This window comes from Urtica dioica, chromosome 4 (assembly GCF_054948205.1).
Source record: "Urtica dioica subsp. dioica isolate 48M chromosome 4, U.dioica_male_clone48M_v1_H2, whole genome shotgun sequence".
Lineage (NCBI taxonomy): Eukaryota > Viridiplantae > Streptophyta > Magnoliopsida > Rosales > Urticaceae > Urtica > Urtica dioica.
In genome coordinates this window covers 17,750,387-17,768,873 of record NC_142759.1, presented here as the reverse complement: position 1 = coordinate 17,768,873, position 18,487 = coordinate 17,750,387, and positions in this window count along the sequence as shown.

The window sequence follows — 18,487 nt, the reverse complement described above, 5'->3', positions numbered from 1 at the left end:
GTTTGGTTTTTCATTTTTCAAATGGTGTAATCAGTTGCTTGTAGGCTTAAGTTTTGCCTCATTAATCGCGTCCATTTTTTCATTTTTTTCCCCATATATTCGTGTCATTGGGTGGGAATATGTTAAAGGGTAATAGAGTATTTAAACAATAGGTAATAAATTGAGGTGGCTAATAAGCAAAAATTATATAAATTGTGGCTAAATTACAATTTCAAGTTTAAAAATGGCTAAATATCTACTCCGCCCTTGTTTAAAATGGCCCGATATGATCCAATTTGGAGGATTATATAGAATTTGACCAATCATGCACAACTTTAGTAAGAGAAATTGTTACCTTAGTGACAACATAAATAATTACCAAAGCAACACTCAGCCATATAATGCTTCTAACTTTTAACTGAATGACCACCTCCTCAAACCTGCAGTCATATACTGGCTTCTAACCTTCAACTGAAGAATCATACCCTCAAAACCCGACATGTGTAGATTAAATGATAATTTGTGACGAGAGCTGGAAAGTTTGAGGATGGCGAACATTCCAATATTTTCTTTTTTATTACTGCACATATGAAATTCTTGAGGAACATCAATAAAAAAGGATAAATTACATTATTCCCCCCTGAAATCAATGCTCGATAACAATGTACACTCTCAACTCGAATTTGTTGCTGAAATTACTCTGAACTCTTGTTTTGATGCACTATTGCCCCTTCCGTCCAAAAAATTCCGTTATCATCTAATTTTTTAGCATGCGACTCTCACTTGACCAATATTTTTGAGCATCTAATTTTTTAGCATGTGACTTCATCGTCGAGATGGTTCCGAGACAGGGTTAGGTAGTTGATGATTCTCATTACTGTGATTTCGTTCGGGATCTTGCCGGAAGCTCGTTGTAGAAGGAGATCAGGTGAGGATTGACGGTTCAGTTTTGTGCCATTGAAGGCAAAATGGAATAACACGTTTGAAAAACCCCCAATTTCAAACTCTTAAATGAGTAGTAGTAATAATAATAATAATAATAATAATAATAGATGATGGTGTTTTAATAATTGCACATGTTTTCATCAAAAAAAATTTGGAGATAACATAGAAATATTGTCAGGTGCAACGTGCGAAAAAAAAATAAAAAATTCAGAATAATTTCTGCAACAAATTCGAGTTGAGGGTGCACATTGTTATCGAGCATTGAGTTTAGGAGGAATCCTGTAATTTATCCATAAAAAAAAACAACCCACCAAAAAAAATATACGTTGCAGCTAAGAAAGTCTAATCTAACCTACATATCCAACAACCAACATATGATCTTAACATTAAAGATTAAATCCACTAAACAAATCTCTTCGACCTTCATAGTTCATCCAAGCCCCATATGACAGGTTAAAAACAAGTTTTTGGATGCTAATAAATTTTATGATTTTCTACTAGAATCCTCCTCTAGTTTTGACTTCATCCAAATTCAACTACAAGCTTAAAAAGGAATAGAAGTAGTGAATATTAAGATGTAACACTCACTCAAGAGAGACAGTATACAAATTAGGAAAGTGGGATTATGGTGAGTCCGAAAGAATGATTCATAGATGGTCTGACAACTCATATTCCCATGCTAGCTGATCCAATATCATGTGAAACCAAGGCCTTTAAAATGCACAAAAGTATCCTAAAACAATTTTAAAATAAAAGTGGATTTCCTTTTATTAGATGTATAAATTAGTTTTCAGAATAATTGCAGAATGTGGGGTTATTATTGTGTTTATATGGCCGTTTGACAATATTGAATATATATTATCCTATTTCTGCCAAATGTAATGTATTTTTGTAGCATATATTCCAAAACACATGTATTATCTTCATCTGCATTGAATGGGTGCCGGTGTATTATTGGATTAAGTCCAAAAATTAGTAATCAGAATGTTACTATTTGTATATATTTCGAGTCATTGTGTGGATATGGTTTTTTTTTTCCCCAATTTAATGCCCTTTAATTCGATGGGTTGTATTTTGGCCATAGTCAAATAATTTTACATGACAAAACCCTTTGTGTAAAAAAAAAATCGTGTTTATTGTAATTCCCAGGTATATGGATACCTGGCTACATCTATCACATATAAAACATATAGGAAAACGATCGAAATTAACTATTTGAAACTAATATATAATTCAATAAAATTGTAAAAAAATTATGTAAATGTTATAAGGAGAAAATTTGAAATACTAAACTGGCTCAAATAATGTCTAACCGCCACAAAAAGACACCGAGCAGATAAAACATGCATCGTACGTATGATTAATGAACATAGATCATGATATATGATAACACACGCCTAAACATAATCGAGAGCTTACAATAAGACTAGTCAAAATTGAATGTTTACAATGATCACGTAAACACGATTAAATATTTAATGACTATGAAGACCATCCATCTATGAAAATAACTCTCACACACACAAAATCAACAAATAAATACATGAAAGAAAATTATCTGGTAGAGCAAAATATAGGGATGAGATTGTTGGGAAAAAAAAATTGCAAAAGGAATATGACCTTTGTTATTTGTTCTCCAATAGTCAATTTGGCGATGACTGAGTGACTTTCCTATTTCATGGATACCCTTTATGCTTGGGCTATTTACACATAGTAGTTACATAATCAAAAGTTGCTTATCTTCACTGCGTCAATCATAAAAAATAAAAATAAAAATAAAAAATAAAAAAACCCAACAAACTACATGGAATAATGCTAATTGATATTTATAGATTTACGTATGTCAACGTAATTAAGATGGTCTTTATATTTTGGGAAAATAACACATTTATACCCTGTGTTTTAGTGAAATGTCGAGTTTAACCCTCGGTTTTAAAAAATGTCGAGTTCATACCATCTGTTTAACTAAAATGATGAAATTATACCATCTGTTTAACTAAAATGACGAAATTATACCCTGAAATAGACAACAATGTCACGAATATTATTTTTATTGACTTTTCATTGACGTTGACTATAATATTTATATATAAATATCAATTATATTTATTCATTCGCGCCATATATGTAATTTATTTAAAAACTAAAAAATAAACAGCAGTCTCTTAATCGCGAAGAACACAGAAAGAGGTAAATGGGTAAACATTGATAGTTGATAGTCATCAAAATCGCATATTCGTACAGAGAATCCAGGATTTAGAGTTACAATTCGAACACGAAATGAAGTCATTTATTAGGAGGTATGCGTTTTATTATTTAATTTCAATTTAAGACTATTTTTATTTCAAAATTGAGAATTTGGAAGTTAAGGTACTGATTTAGATTTGATTCGGTTTTTCTTATATAAGAGTTAATATCAATGAAATGGAGATTTGTGACGCTGTTATTCATTTCAGGGTATAATTTCGTCATTTTAGTTAAACAGATGGTATAATTTCGTTATTTTAGTTAAACAGAGGGTATGAACTCGACATTTTTTAAAACCGAGGGTTAAACTCGATATTTCACTAAAACACAGGGTATAAATGTGTTATTTTCCCTTATATTTTCTTCGTTTTATACACTATTGCTAAAATCCAAGACACGGTAAATGGATTAGCGATTACTTTGAATGTTAGAGGGTTTATTTTTTCATTCATTTACACATATAATTGATTGTATTGTATATTTAAATAATAATTATAAAGATATCATTTAAACTTTAATAGTGAAGACATTTCGTTATTTCAAAAAACTAAATTCATACCCTCACACAAAAAAAAAAATCTCACAAAAAAAATAGTGCCACCCAAGCTATATGTTGTGATGATACTTCTATTATTCAGCATTGCTATACGTTCAAACGTGTCTTGTTACATTACATCCTTAATCAACTTCATTTATGTAAACATTTGACCTCCTCTAATATCGAGGGAATAGAAGTTTAAATACAATTCTGAAGTTGATAAAATGACAATGACTCTATTTAGCATTGTTGTATTAAAAAAAAAATGCTTTTAAATTTACTGTAGAAAAAATGTTATGTTCAAAAGCAAATAAGTGTTTGATAAATTGTTTTTGAAATAGTTTTTGCTAGTAGCAAAAAAAGATTTAACGTTTGGTAAAATAGAAATAATTATGAAAAAAAAAAATCAAAATAGACATCTCTTTCAATTATAAAGAATTATATATAGTGTTTCGTAATAAAATTATATCTATTTAATAAATAAAATAAACAAATAATTGGATGCGTAGCCATCTTAAACACTAGTAATTTATTTTTAGCCAATCTTTCGTTAATATGCTGTAAATAGCCATATTGCTTACGTGGCAGCTTATTAATTAAATTAAGTTTACATTTTTGCCCTTATTTAATTCGGCAGATTGAATTAATTAGGCAGTTTTTTTTTTCAAATTTCGAATTAAATAAATAAGGCAGTTTTTTTTTTTAATTTTTTTTTTAAGGAAACCGATTAGGAAAGTAGTTATAGGTACCGGTTGACCTTAGGCAATCAGTTTCTATTTTTGTGGCAAAATATAATATTCAATCTGCAAAATATCCCTCATTTATTGACTTTATTCTGGAAAACAATTCAAATATTACAATTACGATATTCATGATCTCAGTTGGCCGCCAAAATATTTTAGAACGTCCAAAATATTTACAGAATTTTTTCCAGTTTTTATTTACACGAATATACTGTAAATATGCTTTGTATTTACAATGAATATACTGTAAATATGCCTTGTTTTTACACGAATATACTGTAAATCAGTTTTGTATTTACACGAATATACTGTAAATCAATTTTATTTTTATAATGCTTTACGCTGAAACACGAGATATTAACTGTAAATCAACTTCGTATTTACAATACTGGAAAAGAAGAAGAAGAAGAAGAAGAAGAAGAAGAAGAAGAAGAAGAAGAAGAAGCATGACCACGACGGAGAACACCATGGCCGACATCACGGCGTGGACAAATGAATATTTTTCTCTTTTAAACGAATCTTTTCTTCTTCCGCCATCTTATTTCTTCTCGTTGCCTCCCCGGAGAATAAAGAAGATGACAGAAGAAGAAAAGATTCGTGGTGAGCCTGTCGACGAGGGTGCATCTCGGCGTATTCTGTGGTGCGTTTTTTTAATAGATTTTATGGTGCGTGATGTTTAAATTCATTTGTTAATGCATTTATGGAGTTTTAAATACTCCCTTGATTTATGCAATGTAGTTATGATCGAATTTTTTTTTTCTATTTAAATTATTACGCTGAAAATAATGGGCGGGAATAACAAAGGGCAATCCCGTCCAAATTTGACTGTTAATAAATGACACTGACTATTTACAGCATATTAACGAAATGTGGGCTAAAAAAAATTTCTTATTTTCGGGAGGCCATTTAACTTAATTACCCTAAAATAAATCATAATTCATAGTTAAAAGATAGAAATAATTTTTATATTTACTAATTTATATTGTATACACACATATATATGTATATATATATATATATATATATATATATATATATATATATATAATATACGTGACCCAAAAAATATAAATAGTTGTTTTGTATCTTTACATGTTTCTCTCTCAATATATCTCCATTAATATATGTAAGTTTTAATATATATATATATATATATATATATATATATATATATATATATATACACGTCTAGATTTGTTTGTTATGTTCAAAGCGTGCATGACTAGTTAAATGTGGTCATCCATTAAAAAAAAATTACTTTTTAATTCTGATAAGAATATAATAAAACTTAAAATAATAAAAATTATAATACAGAGTCTGGGCAGATGGTAGGAAATGGAATTCCATTTCCATTGACCACGGAATTCCGGTCAATATTGGAAGAAATTTTTCTTTCCACCGTTGACCAGAATTCCGTGGTCAACGGAACAGAAATTTCCACTTCCAAATGGTGGAAGGAATCATTTCCGACCATATGTATAGGGATTGATTTTCGGCCGTTGGATTTGCATCAGCCACAAATCCAACGGCCGATATTAAAAAAAAAAACCATTTAAATTTTTATACGGAAATTATCATTTCCGTCCCCCTTCCGTTGACTTCCACCCCATCGATGGAAGGAATCCTTCCACTCGCCCAAGGTAAGAAAGAACCTGTAACCACTGTGTGAAACAGTGTGGAAAGGTCCCCACACATCTGCGTGAATGAGATCCAAAACATGTTCGCTAGTGTGAACAGAGTTAGTAAAAGGAAGTCTGTGTTGTTTTGCCATAGGGCAGATGATACAAGGATCAGGGTCCTGAGTAGAGGAGGTAAACTGTAAAACATTTTTGAGTGAAAGAATTTTCTTGTAGGAGGGGTGTCCCAATCGATTGTGCCAAAGTCGTGCCGAGACTGCATTGATCGGATTTGTGTTGTCTTCAGTCAACACGTATAGGTCATCCACTTGGTCACCCTTCCCAATCATCTTCTTGCTGAGCAAATCCTGTATAATAAATCCTGTATCAGTGAAGGCTACTCCGACCTTGTTGTTCTTAGTGATGGCACTAACAGACAACAAGTTATATTTGAAAACAGGAACATATAAGACTTCACGCAGAATAAGTTTAGAGTTTACTTTAACATCTCCAATGTAATGTAATGAAATGACACTGTTGTTAGGCAAGGTGACAGTCGACCCATATGTAGGACTCAAGGATATGAACATGGATTTCTGATTACAAATGTGCTTTGAGGCACCAGAATCAAGAATCCATGCTTTGCCAAACCTACTTGTCGAATGTAAAACCTTTACTGAACAACAAAAACCTGTTTGGAAGGATGCAAGATTTGCGTCAGCTTTGGTCTTGGCAGAGGAAGATGAGGTTGAGGTGAGCTTGTTGGAGAGCATCTCGATCAATTGGTGACACTGATCATCTGTGAGGGCGTTGATAGAGGCACTTCGATGATTCTCTTGTTGTCCTTCTGAGTTGCTGCTTGAAGCCTTGGATCTTGGTGAATACCCTGGTGGATAGCCATGAATTTTGAAGCATTTGTCCACCGTGTGGCCAGGAATCTTGCAATGAGTACAGTAGGGGCGATCCTTCTTGTTGGTCTTCTTGGAGGTGGAATCATCTTTGACTGCCATGGCATTGGTGTTTGACTGCTCCTGAGTAGAAGATTCTAATCCGACTGCTCTATGTTTTTCTTCTTGAGCAACAAGAGAGAACACCTTGTTAATTGGCGGTATTGGATCCAAGAGCAGAATTTGACCTCTAGAGCTAGCGTACGAGTCATTCAATCCCATGAGGAATATCATGACGTAGATATTGTCATTGAACGTAGCCAATTCCTTCGTCGCTCCACATTTACAGCCTCCACACGAACAATTGGGCTTGAATGACTGGAAATCTTCCCATAGAGACTTGATTCTTGTGAAGTGTGTGGATACGGTCCTGGAATCTTGAGTTAGGTTGACAAGATCTCTCAAGACTTGGAAGATTCTAGGACCATTGCTTTGCTGAAATCGCTCTCGAAGATCTTTCCACACCGCCTCAGCTGAATCGCCGAATTGAATGCTCGCCGCGATTTCCTTCGACACGGCGTTAAGGAGCCACGAGACAACGATATTGTTGTTTCTTTTCCAGGCGTTGAATCTTGGATTATTCTGTTCTGGTTTGGAGATTGTTCCATCGACGAAACCCAACTCGTTCTTCACAGAAAGAGCGATTAGCATCGATCGACTCCAAGAAGCGTAGTTATCACCATTGAGCAGCTGAGAGACGAGAATTGCTCCTGGATTGTCGCTGTGATGGAGATAATAGGGATTCTCCATCGGATCATCGATCGGAAGCTTCTCTGTCGCAACGATCGATTGAGAATCAGCGGATTCCTGTGTGCTCGGATTCATGGTGGCTTGAAGGCAGTGATGAGAACTAGGTCAAGAAAGCTTGAGAAGAGTGCACGATTTTGCGGATTTGTGCTCTGATACCATATTGCATTTCACGATCTTGAGATTGGACAAGAACGAGAAAGAAGAAAGAAGAGAATGTTTGAAACAAATTAATTCTCTGATAAAATGAATATTGATGTGATGATCTTTAATTCAAACACAATCAGCAATATTTATACAAGTCAGCGAGTAAAGCTCGCAAACAAAAACGATTTGTCGTAAACAAACAAAACTAAAAACGACAAGTGAAGAATATAAGAATAACAGACTAGCCAAATAACTGACTAGCTTGACCCAGACTCAATACTCCCAATAATACCACATGCCCAGGTTTAGGTGAGGATAATATTACGCGAGGAAGCAAAATAACTAACAAATGTATAATAGTAATTGAACAAATCGAAAAGAAAAACATTTTTCAAAGACTACGAAAAATTCTCTTTGATATCTATCAAAAACACATTCAGTTTTTCTAAAAAATTTTTTTTTACTAAACGTCTAAAAACAATTAAGATTATAAAAAAAACAAAAACAAAAAAAAAACAAAAACTAGCAATCCCAAACACACCTAATACATAGAGTTCATTTGTCGGTTAAAACAATAATTCGCCTAATTATAATGAAAACATTAATGTCTGTGTAATTTAAGAAAGACAGGAATGCATGAACTCCATCATAAAAACTTGACAAACGAGAACTTCGTTGCAAACAAAACACCATAATTTTTGGAGTAGAAAAAGGACAAGAAGAAATGTGCTTTATGAAATCAGAGAAAACAAAACAATCATATAAGTTATAAATTTTAACAACGCTTGTGAAGTGTGTTAAAATTCAAGTCATAATTTTTTCTCAAATGGATCTCTCTCTTTCAGCGAAAGAAAAAAATAATAATCATAACAACCATGTTTTGATGTCAGCCATCATAGTTGCAATAATAACGTAAACGTATAGATGGAAATTATTTTACAAGAGAAAAGGAGACAAAGATGGAGCTCCATTACTCATGTTGCTATATATTTGAATAGTTTAATTGTTAAAAAAATGGCTGAAACTTCTAATCTAATTAAATGTAGTTCATTATAGATTCAAGTTTCAGCTCACATAAAAAGCTAAACTATCATCATCTCATTTTTCTTATGATGATTTTTGCAGGTGTACCTCGACCCTCGACCCTCGAACTCATCTTGTCCATCTCGTTTTTGTTCAATGATAAAAATGTATAAATAGAGAATAATTTTCTTATAAGCCTTTATGGTATGCACCTATTGATTAATTAAAATTATTGATAATTATTAGATCTAATGTCTTAGATTTTTGGAAATTTGAATAATTGTTCAATTTAGGAAAATAAGAATGTTTGCAAATCAAGAATGGCACGCTAGTATTATGATAAAATATATTATTTATGTTATAGTTTGTTAAATATTTTATAATTTATATATGCTTTTTATTAATAAAAGGGTTTTTCAACAAATATATATTGATAAAAATTAAAAAACTTAAATTACAATTAAGCTCAGGGAAAGTTCAAAATTTCTTATAAAAAAATGAAAAGTGGATTACACAACAATAATGATATATTACCATCTTTACATGTATCACGAACCATCAGCAATAATGGTCAAACCTCATTTGCTTTAGATTATTGCGTTCTTGAAGACCATCATTCTCGTGGATTCTCCTATTGAGATTAACGTCCATAAAAAAAAATCACTATTTAGATCTTAGACTCAAATATAGAGTATTGAAATAAAATCACTAAAAATAAATATCTAATGGTACAAAAATTAATCTAAATCTGGTGTCAAAGAGATCTTACATGAAAACTTGCAATAGGACAAACCTCGATTAAACCTTTTTTTAGGTCGAACCAAAGTTTGAAATGCCTGATTTTGTACCGATGATCCAAAAAAGCGGAAATTGTTGTGACCGATGAAAATTGCGACGGAAATAATGTTGCACAATTTTAAATATAAAAATAAGTTTCATGCACATATAAGAAGTTCTAAACATACATAATAAGTTTCAATTACAAACACACATAATACACAACCATAATAAGTTCAAATTTCAAAATCAGATAGATATAAACAACACACATAATAAGTTGAAATATATCAAAGTCAAACACAATATAAGAAACGCACATAATAAGTTCTAAGCACATCATAATTTCATGACCTACCCCAGATATGAAATTCACTAACAATGTTTTATTTTCATATTTTCAAATACTTGTTTACGAATACATATATATATATATATATATATATATATATATATATATATATAACTACAATATCCTAACAATTAACTTCCAAAATTAACATCAATTTAAAATTTGTAACCTCTCCAAAAATATTAAAACACAATTTCCAAAAACATTTTCAAATACTTGTTTACGAATACATATATATATATATATATATATATATATATATATATATAACTATAATTTTCTAACAATTAACTTCCAATTAACATCAATTTAAAATTTATAACCTCTCCAAAAATATTAAAACAATGATATGTTTACCATGAATCAAGTACAAACAACATCCAATGAAAAAACCTTAAAAATTATAATTTATATACTGAAAAACACAAATAAACGCAATTTTCACATAATTTCCCGAAATATTATTGAATTTGCATTAGCTTTGTCGGCTTTTGGCTGACACGACCGAAATTGCGGCGTGAAATGCGATGGAAATTGTGATGAAAATGGCACAATTTTTTGTGTTTTACACATTGGGCTAAACGACATTAATGGACGCAACGACATAGAAATTTTCATGCAACTTCGACGTAATACCGGCGACACAAAATGACGAAACGTACATATGATTGTAAATAAGACGGACTTCTCAAATTTCCGCAATTTCGACGTAATTTTCATACAAATTCCCGAAATTTTTAATATTGGGTTGAACACATTAGTGATTCATGACTCTCATGCCTCAGAAAAGACGGCTGCTAAAACAAAAGACTTAATCTTTCCCGTTTCACATTTTGAGTTGAAATTTAGTTTTAAAATTTGATACGTGATTTAAATATATAATGATATTTTGATTTAAATTTATAAGTTAAGTTAAACAAGTGTTTGTACTGTTGTTGTTTTTCCTATACCAGAAACAGTATATGTTAAATTTGTAGTTAGTTTGAGATAAATACCAAGAAGCTATAATATCAATCCTCAATTGTAATAACAAAGTAGAATCAAATAAAGTAAACAGTTGAAAATTGTCATTTTAACCGAAGAAAAGTAATTAAAAAATATAGCGTTTTAGAGTCTCTTAATTGAATAATAAACAAAATAATAAACTGGGGTTTAACCAATTTTTAGGAATTGAAGTTAATGGTTACAGTAACTAAAAAAAAAAAAAAAAAATCAAGATTAAGGGTAATCGAGGGTAACCAAAACTCTACCTTAACGTGCAATGTAAAACAAATATGTTAGGTTGAAAATAAAAGTAGTGTATGGATGTTACCTATGATACAACAAGTTTAATATGATTGCCAATAAGCATGAATTTTTGGTACAAACTAGTTTGTCTTGGCTATATATAATTTAATAAATAAAAACTAGTCTGTCTTAAATTATTCGGTAAAATAAATAAAAGTGAGAGTAAATAGTCTTTTTTCACAGGCCAAATCCGAAACGTATAGGATACCGAGGCCCACGATTTGGGCCCTGAAATAATCGTGGAAATAGACATGTGGTCCATGGACCAACCGGGTTGTAAATATAAGTGAAATATGACCTTGAAAAAGGAGCGAGTCAATGCCAAATACCCTTATATTGGTCCCTAAAATTTAATAATCTTTATTTGCTTACCAAACAAAATACCAACAATTTTTGTCCGTATCTTTTCGCAATTTTTCCTTTTGGAATAATTCATCTATGGGGTAAAAGAAATCGTGGATTTTTTTATTTTATTTTTGTAACTAAATATGTATTCATATATATATATATATATATATATATATATATATATATATATATATATTCATGTGCTTCATATTTTTGTCGATAAATATAATTTAAAGAAAGGCATTGTAGCAAAATAGCCAAAATGAAACTATGAATTTTGTTTTTAGCCTATGTTTAACAATTTTTAGGGAAATAGCCAACAGGTTTACGTGGCAATAATTAAGGTCTGATTTACCCTTATTTATTAACAAATTCGTAATTTTCTCTCTCCTACTTTTTTCCTACACTTTTTTTTTTTACATAAAAACATCAAAAAACCATATCTATCTCATATGAACTCGAAATTAAGTGATTCCAAATCCTACGGATTCGTGACGCCGAGATCTTCAAAAAAAGATCCATTGTGTTTGATGAAAAATCATGTTTAATACTATAGATGTAGAAAAATCATGTTACTACCTTAAATATGGAAATAACTGGAAATTTTTGAAATTATCAAAAAAATAAATGGAAACGTAACTATGATGCATTAAACATAATTTTTCATCAAACACAATGGGTCTACTTTTGAAGATCTCGATGCCACGAATTTGTAGGATCTGAAATCATTTAATTTCGAGTTCGTATGAGAAAGATATGAATTTTTTAAGTTTTGATGAAAAAAAAATTATTTGAAAAAAAATAGTAGAGAGAAAGTGACGAATTTGTTAATATATAAGGGCAAATCAGACCTTAATTATTGCCACATAAGTCATTTGGCTATTTCCCTAAAAATTGTCAAACATAGGCTAGATCCAAAATTACATGTTTAAAGTGGCCTAGTTAGTTACAAATCTCTTTAAAGATCCTTACGTCATATTTCATTTTTCATAGCTTGCATTTCGATAACATTTAAAAAAAAAAAAGAGCAAAAACTAAACCACTTGAAATTATGACTATTAAAAACTAACTAAATTTTAGTAAGAAAATAGCTCAGCAGGTCGAAATTAATTAAATTAATTGAAGGACAGTGTAGCAAAATAATCGAAATGAAACTATGAAATTTGTTTTAGCCTACGTTTCACAACTTTTAGGGAAATAGTCAATATATTTATGTGGCAATAATTATCTGATCTGCCCTTATTTATTAATAAATTCGTCATTTTCTCTATCCTACTTTTTTCCTACACTTTTTTTTACATAAAAACTTAAAAAAACCATATCTATCTCATATGAACTCGAAATTGAGTGATTTCAAATCCTACAGATTCGTGACGTCGAGATCTTAAAAAATAGATCCATTGTGTTTGATGAAAAATCATGTTTAATACCATAGATGTAGAAAAATCACGTTACTACATTAAATATGGAAATAACTGAAATTTTTTTAAATTATCAAAAAAATAAATGGAAACGTAAATATGATACATTAAACGTAATTTTTCATAAAATACAATGAGTCTATTTTTTAAGATCTTGACGCCACAAATTTGTAGGATCTGAAATCACTTAATTTCGAGTTCATATGAGAAAGATACGAATTTTTGAAGTTTTGATGCAAAAAAAATATTCGAAAAAATAAGAGAGAAAAAGTTACGAAATTGTTGATAAATAATGGCAAATCAGACCTTAGTTATTACCACATAAACCATTTGGCTATATCCCTAAAAATTGTCAAACGTAGGCTAGATCCAAAATCACATGTTTAAGGTGGTCTAGTTAGTTACAAATCTCTTAATTGAACATCTAATTTAATTAACTTCGGCCTTGGGGTTATTTTATTAATAAAATAAAACTTGAGCTATATTTTTTAAAGGAGGATGAGCTATTGAGTTATTGACTTAATTGCCCATATCTTTTAATAACTAGCCATTTTTAATTATTTAGGCAGTTTTTTTATAAATCAATTTACTTTTTTATTCTTTTATCTGTAATTCGTTTTTTAATTAAATTTGTTAAATTTATTTTAATTTTTTTTATTTGACTTTCTTGTTTTATAGGATTCTATTTAATTGCTAATTACTCTGAAATTTCCTGATTAAAAAAAGAAATTAATCGGTTTCCTTTTTTTTCGTTTTTTTTACTAAATAATGCTAAATATATTGGCAGTTTTTTTAGTGATGATTAACCTCATTAACAGGGCATTAAGTGTAGTTCAACAAAATTTCCGTTGTTTAAAAGAAACACACAATTAGTTTGTAGTAATAGCTTGTTTTTGGTTGGATCTTAAACAAAAAAAAAAAAAAAAAATTAATATAACCATAAACAAACAACATCAAAACTCTTGACTATAAAATGTTACAAAAAATTTCGAAGTTGAAGACGTTTGAGCTTGAATCACGCATGAAATGCGCTTTTCTTATAGTATCTCTTACACCTTGAAAATGTCTTGAGGTCACAGACAAGAATACCGCAGGATACAACAAGCCTGAATTAGGATTGCACCAAGACGCAGTAAAATCCGAACGTAGGCAATAACGATTTTTTTGGAGAACGTGTTTTAGAGAGAGAGGTAGGTTCGAAAACTAATTGACGAATTCCAGTAACCCATTTTAGTTTATATAATAATTCGTACATGTTCCCGAAAGGTAACAACGAAAAGTCGTACACGTTCGTTTGAACGAAAGTTATAGTCGCAAATGATATGACCGTTGGCCAAACAACCGTTCGTTTCCAATCGACATAGTCGTTAGTTCAAACGGACACTAAAAAATAACCACCATGTCATAGGATGCGGCCGTTCGTAAGGCAACCGCCACAACGAGAATCGCCGCGAAAGAGCCGGCTACATGTGCCATCTCGCATGATTTCATGCTGAAGTGCATAAGTTTGCCTACAAAGAGCTACTAAAGCCTCTACGCTCGAGCCCGACGCTGGCGCCGCGCTCGCGCTTGCTTGCGCTAGCAACGCACATAAGAGAGTGACAAGTGACACTCTATAGGCTCCATAGTATTTAATAAGGGATTATTATAACATATATAAGGAGCTCAAATCTTTACTGTTTGTTCCATGCAAGGCTTTTTGCCACACACACATTCTCTCACAACACACTATTTTGTCATTTAGTGAACAATGATAGGAAAATAGACTATTGTCAAATAACAAATGTTTTTCCAAATGTTTTTCGAGTTAAGATTCTAAAAGAATTGCACATCTCAGATTCTACTATGACATTACACTACTACAAAATTGATTTTCTGATGCGCAAGACTATCAGATGCGACTAAGTCGCATCTAAATAACTTTTAGATTAGTCGCATCTGATAGTCAATCAGTAGCCGAAAAAATTCGCTCAAATTGTCTTTTGATTTTGACAATCCGATGCGACTAGTCGCACCTGAAAATATGATGAAACTTTCAGGTGCGACTGTGTCGCATCAGATAGTTTTAAATTTTAGGCGGGCCTCAAATCCCCCTCTTTTATTTCATTAATCTGACGTGGCGAATGAATTTTTTTTTTTTATTATTATAATCAGGTGCGACTAGTCGCACCTGATTATAATAATCAGGTGCGATTCTGTCGCACCTGATTATTAGGGTTTTGTTTAAAAACCCAGGTCGCGGTCCTTCTTCTCCAGCCGCTCAAACTCTCTGAACTTCAAAAAAAAAAGCCCTGCACTTAAAAAAAAAAAACCCTCTCTCTCTCTCTGACGTCCGCAGCGCTCCGCCCTTTCCACCACCTCCGCCGCGTCTCTCTCTCTCTGCCTCATCTGCGACACCAGCCACGCTCCGCCGGCAGCAGCTCCTCCGTCAAGCCGAGCTTCGATCGGCGGCCAGCAGCTCCTCCGCCAAGCCGCGCGCGCCACCACTCTCCAGCTCTCTCTCTGCCTCACTCTCTCTCTCCGGCTCTCTCTCTGCCTCACTCTCTCTCTGCCTCACTCTCTCCGGCTCTCTCTTTGCCTCAGTCTCACTCTCTCCGACCTCTCACTCCCCGGCTCTCTCTCTGCCTCACCTCTCACTCTCTCCGACCTCGACAGCCTCGGCGTCTCTGCCCCGACAGCCCCGCTGCCTCGACGCGTGCTCAGCCTCGGTGTCACTGCAATCCCGGTAAGCTATCTCTCACTGCCTCTCTCTCTCTCTCTCTCTCTCTCTCTCTCTCTCTCTCTCTCTCTCTCTTATTTTCCCTTTGACTGAACTGATGCGTTGTCCCGTGCTCAGCCTCGTCAAGCTGCTGTCCCGAGCTGCCTCGCGCGTCCCTGCTGTTTCGACGAGTCCCTGTCCTCGACGAGTCTCTCTCCCCGCTGCACCGAACCGTCGCTGCCTCGATCCCTCCTCCGCCGTTTCACCGAGCCGTCCCCTGTTGTCCCGAGCTGTCCAAGTAAGTCTAGCCTTTTTTTAAAAAAAAAATTGTTTGTGTTGTTAGTTTAGTTAATTAGGTTAGTTGATATAAAATGTTAGTTAGTTAGTTAATTAGTATGTAAATGTTAGTTAATTAAATAGATATGTTAGTATGTAATTATTTAGAATGTTAAGTGTTAGTATGTAAATGTAAATGTTAGTTAATATAATTGTAGTTAATCATTGTAAATTTTAATTACATAGTTAGTAATATGTTTAGGTTCTTTAATTTAATTTTGATTAGTATGTTAATTGTAATTGTAAAGAAATTGTAATTAATTACAATGTTTTGTGACATGTTTTGATGTTTTGTGACATGTTTAATATAAAATGAAGTTTAGGTTAAAATTAAGTTAATGAATTTGTGATTAGTTTTAGTTTCTTTAACATGAAATGAAATTGTAAGTTTAAATAAGAAATTAGTATGTAAATGTTAGTTAATTAAATAGATATGTTAGTATGTAATTATTTAGAATGTTAAGTGTTAGTATGTAAATGTAAATGTTAGTTAATATAATTGTAGTTAATCATTGTAAATTTTAATTACATAGTTAGTAATATGTTTAGGTTCTTTAATTTAATTTTGATTAGTATGTTAATTGTAATTGTAAAGAAATTGTAATTAATTACAATGTTTTGTGACATGTTTTGATGTTTTGTGACATGTTTAATATAAAATGAAGTTTAGGTTAAAATTAAGTTAATGAATTTGTGATTAGTTTTAGTTTCTTTAACATGAAATGAAATTGTAAGTTTAAATAAGAAAAATAGTTTGTGACATGTTTTGATAGTTTGTGATATTTTGTTTATTTCGATTTTTCATTTATAAATGTTGTGATCGAACCACGGAGGTTCGGTTTAGGGCTGAGCTAATTTATAGGATAGTTCTGGATGGTTTGTGTATGTTTTTAAATAATTTTGCAGGTTTTTGGTTTGTCAGTATAATAGGGGAAACTCTGCCGAAATTTCGGTAGAGTTTCGAATGAATTAGTTTAAAACCTCCCAACTTATTCGATCCGAGCTCAAAATAACATAGAATTCATAATCTCTCTTTCATTTTGATTTCCGTCGTCCTTTATCAATAACTCTTCCAAACTTTCATTTCTCGCTCTCATTCAGCGAAATGTCCAATCCAAGTAGAGATTGGATCACGGAGAATAATCGGGTGACATTGCAGTACAAAACCGGTGTTAACGAGTTTATTCGCGCTGCAAGAAGATTCCCTAACGAAATTGGCAAATATCGGTGTCCTTGCAAACCTTGCAACAACGTGAGATGGCACGACATCGGGGTTGTCAGGAATCATTTGCTGAACAAGGGGTTTACCCCAAGCTACACAAAATGGTATCATCACGGCGAGCTCGAGCGTGTCGTACTTCCTCATGAAGAAGATTCCATCGGAGGAACAGATCAGAGAGGAATATGAGGATTGCACGGTGCTGTGGAGGATATCAGGGATCACGAGGATTTCGACGATGCTACGGAGCCGACCCAGAGCGAGGTGCGTGCAGAGGAGCAAGTGGAAGACCTCTTCACCGAGTTGGAAGCAGAATTGTACCCTGGATGCAAAGAGTTTTCTTCTTTGTCGTTCTTGGTTTCGTTGATGCACCTCAAAGTCACGAACCATTGGACGAACAAGTCTTTTACAGAACTCTTGCAGCTCTTGAAGAAGTCTCATCCAGCTGGTAATCGAATTCCGGAGAAGCATTACGAGGCAAAGGCGAAGCTGAAGCGTTTTGGCATGGGATACGAGATGATCGATGCGTGTATTAACGACTGTGTCCTATTTCGAAAAGATCTCGCGGAAGTCGACGTGTGCCCAGTATGCAACGAGAGCAGATGGAAGCCAACTGGGAAAATGATACCGCAAAAGATTTTGCGATATTTTCCCCTGAAAGATCGATTGAAGCGGTTGTACGCGTCTCGACACACGTCGCTTTTGATGCAGTGGCACGAAAGAGATCGCGTCAGGGAAGTTGGTGTTCTACGACATCCTGCGGATGGTACGACGTGGAAAAACCTGGACGAGAGATACCCAGGCTTTGCTGCAGAGCCTCGAAACGTGCGACTTGGACTAGCTGCGGATGGATTCAATCCGTTCGGAGAAATGAGTTTATCGTACAGCATGTGGCCTGTGGTACTAACTGCGTACAACTTGCCGCCTTGGTTATGCATGAAGAAAGAGTACTTGATGCTGACGCTTTTGATCCCGGGGCCTCACTCACCAGGAAAGGACATGGACGTGTTTTTGCAGCCAATTGTCGAAGAGCTGAAAGAACTGTGGGAGACCGGATTCCGCGTTCGAGATGGCGCCAACGATGAAGTGTTTCGATTGCGTGCCGCGCTACTTTGGA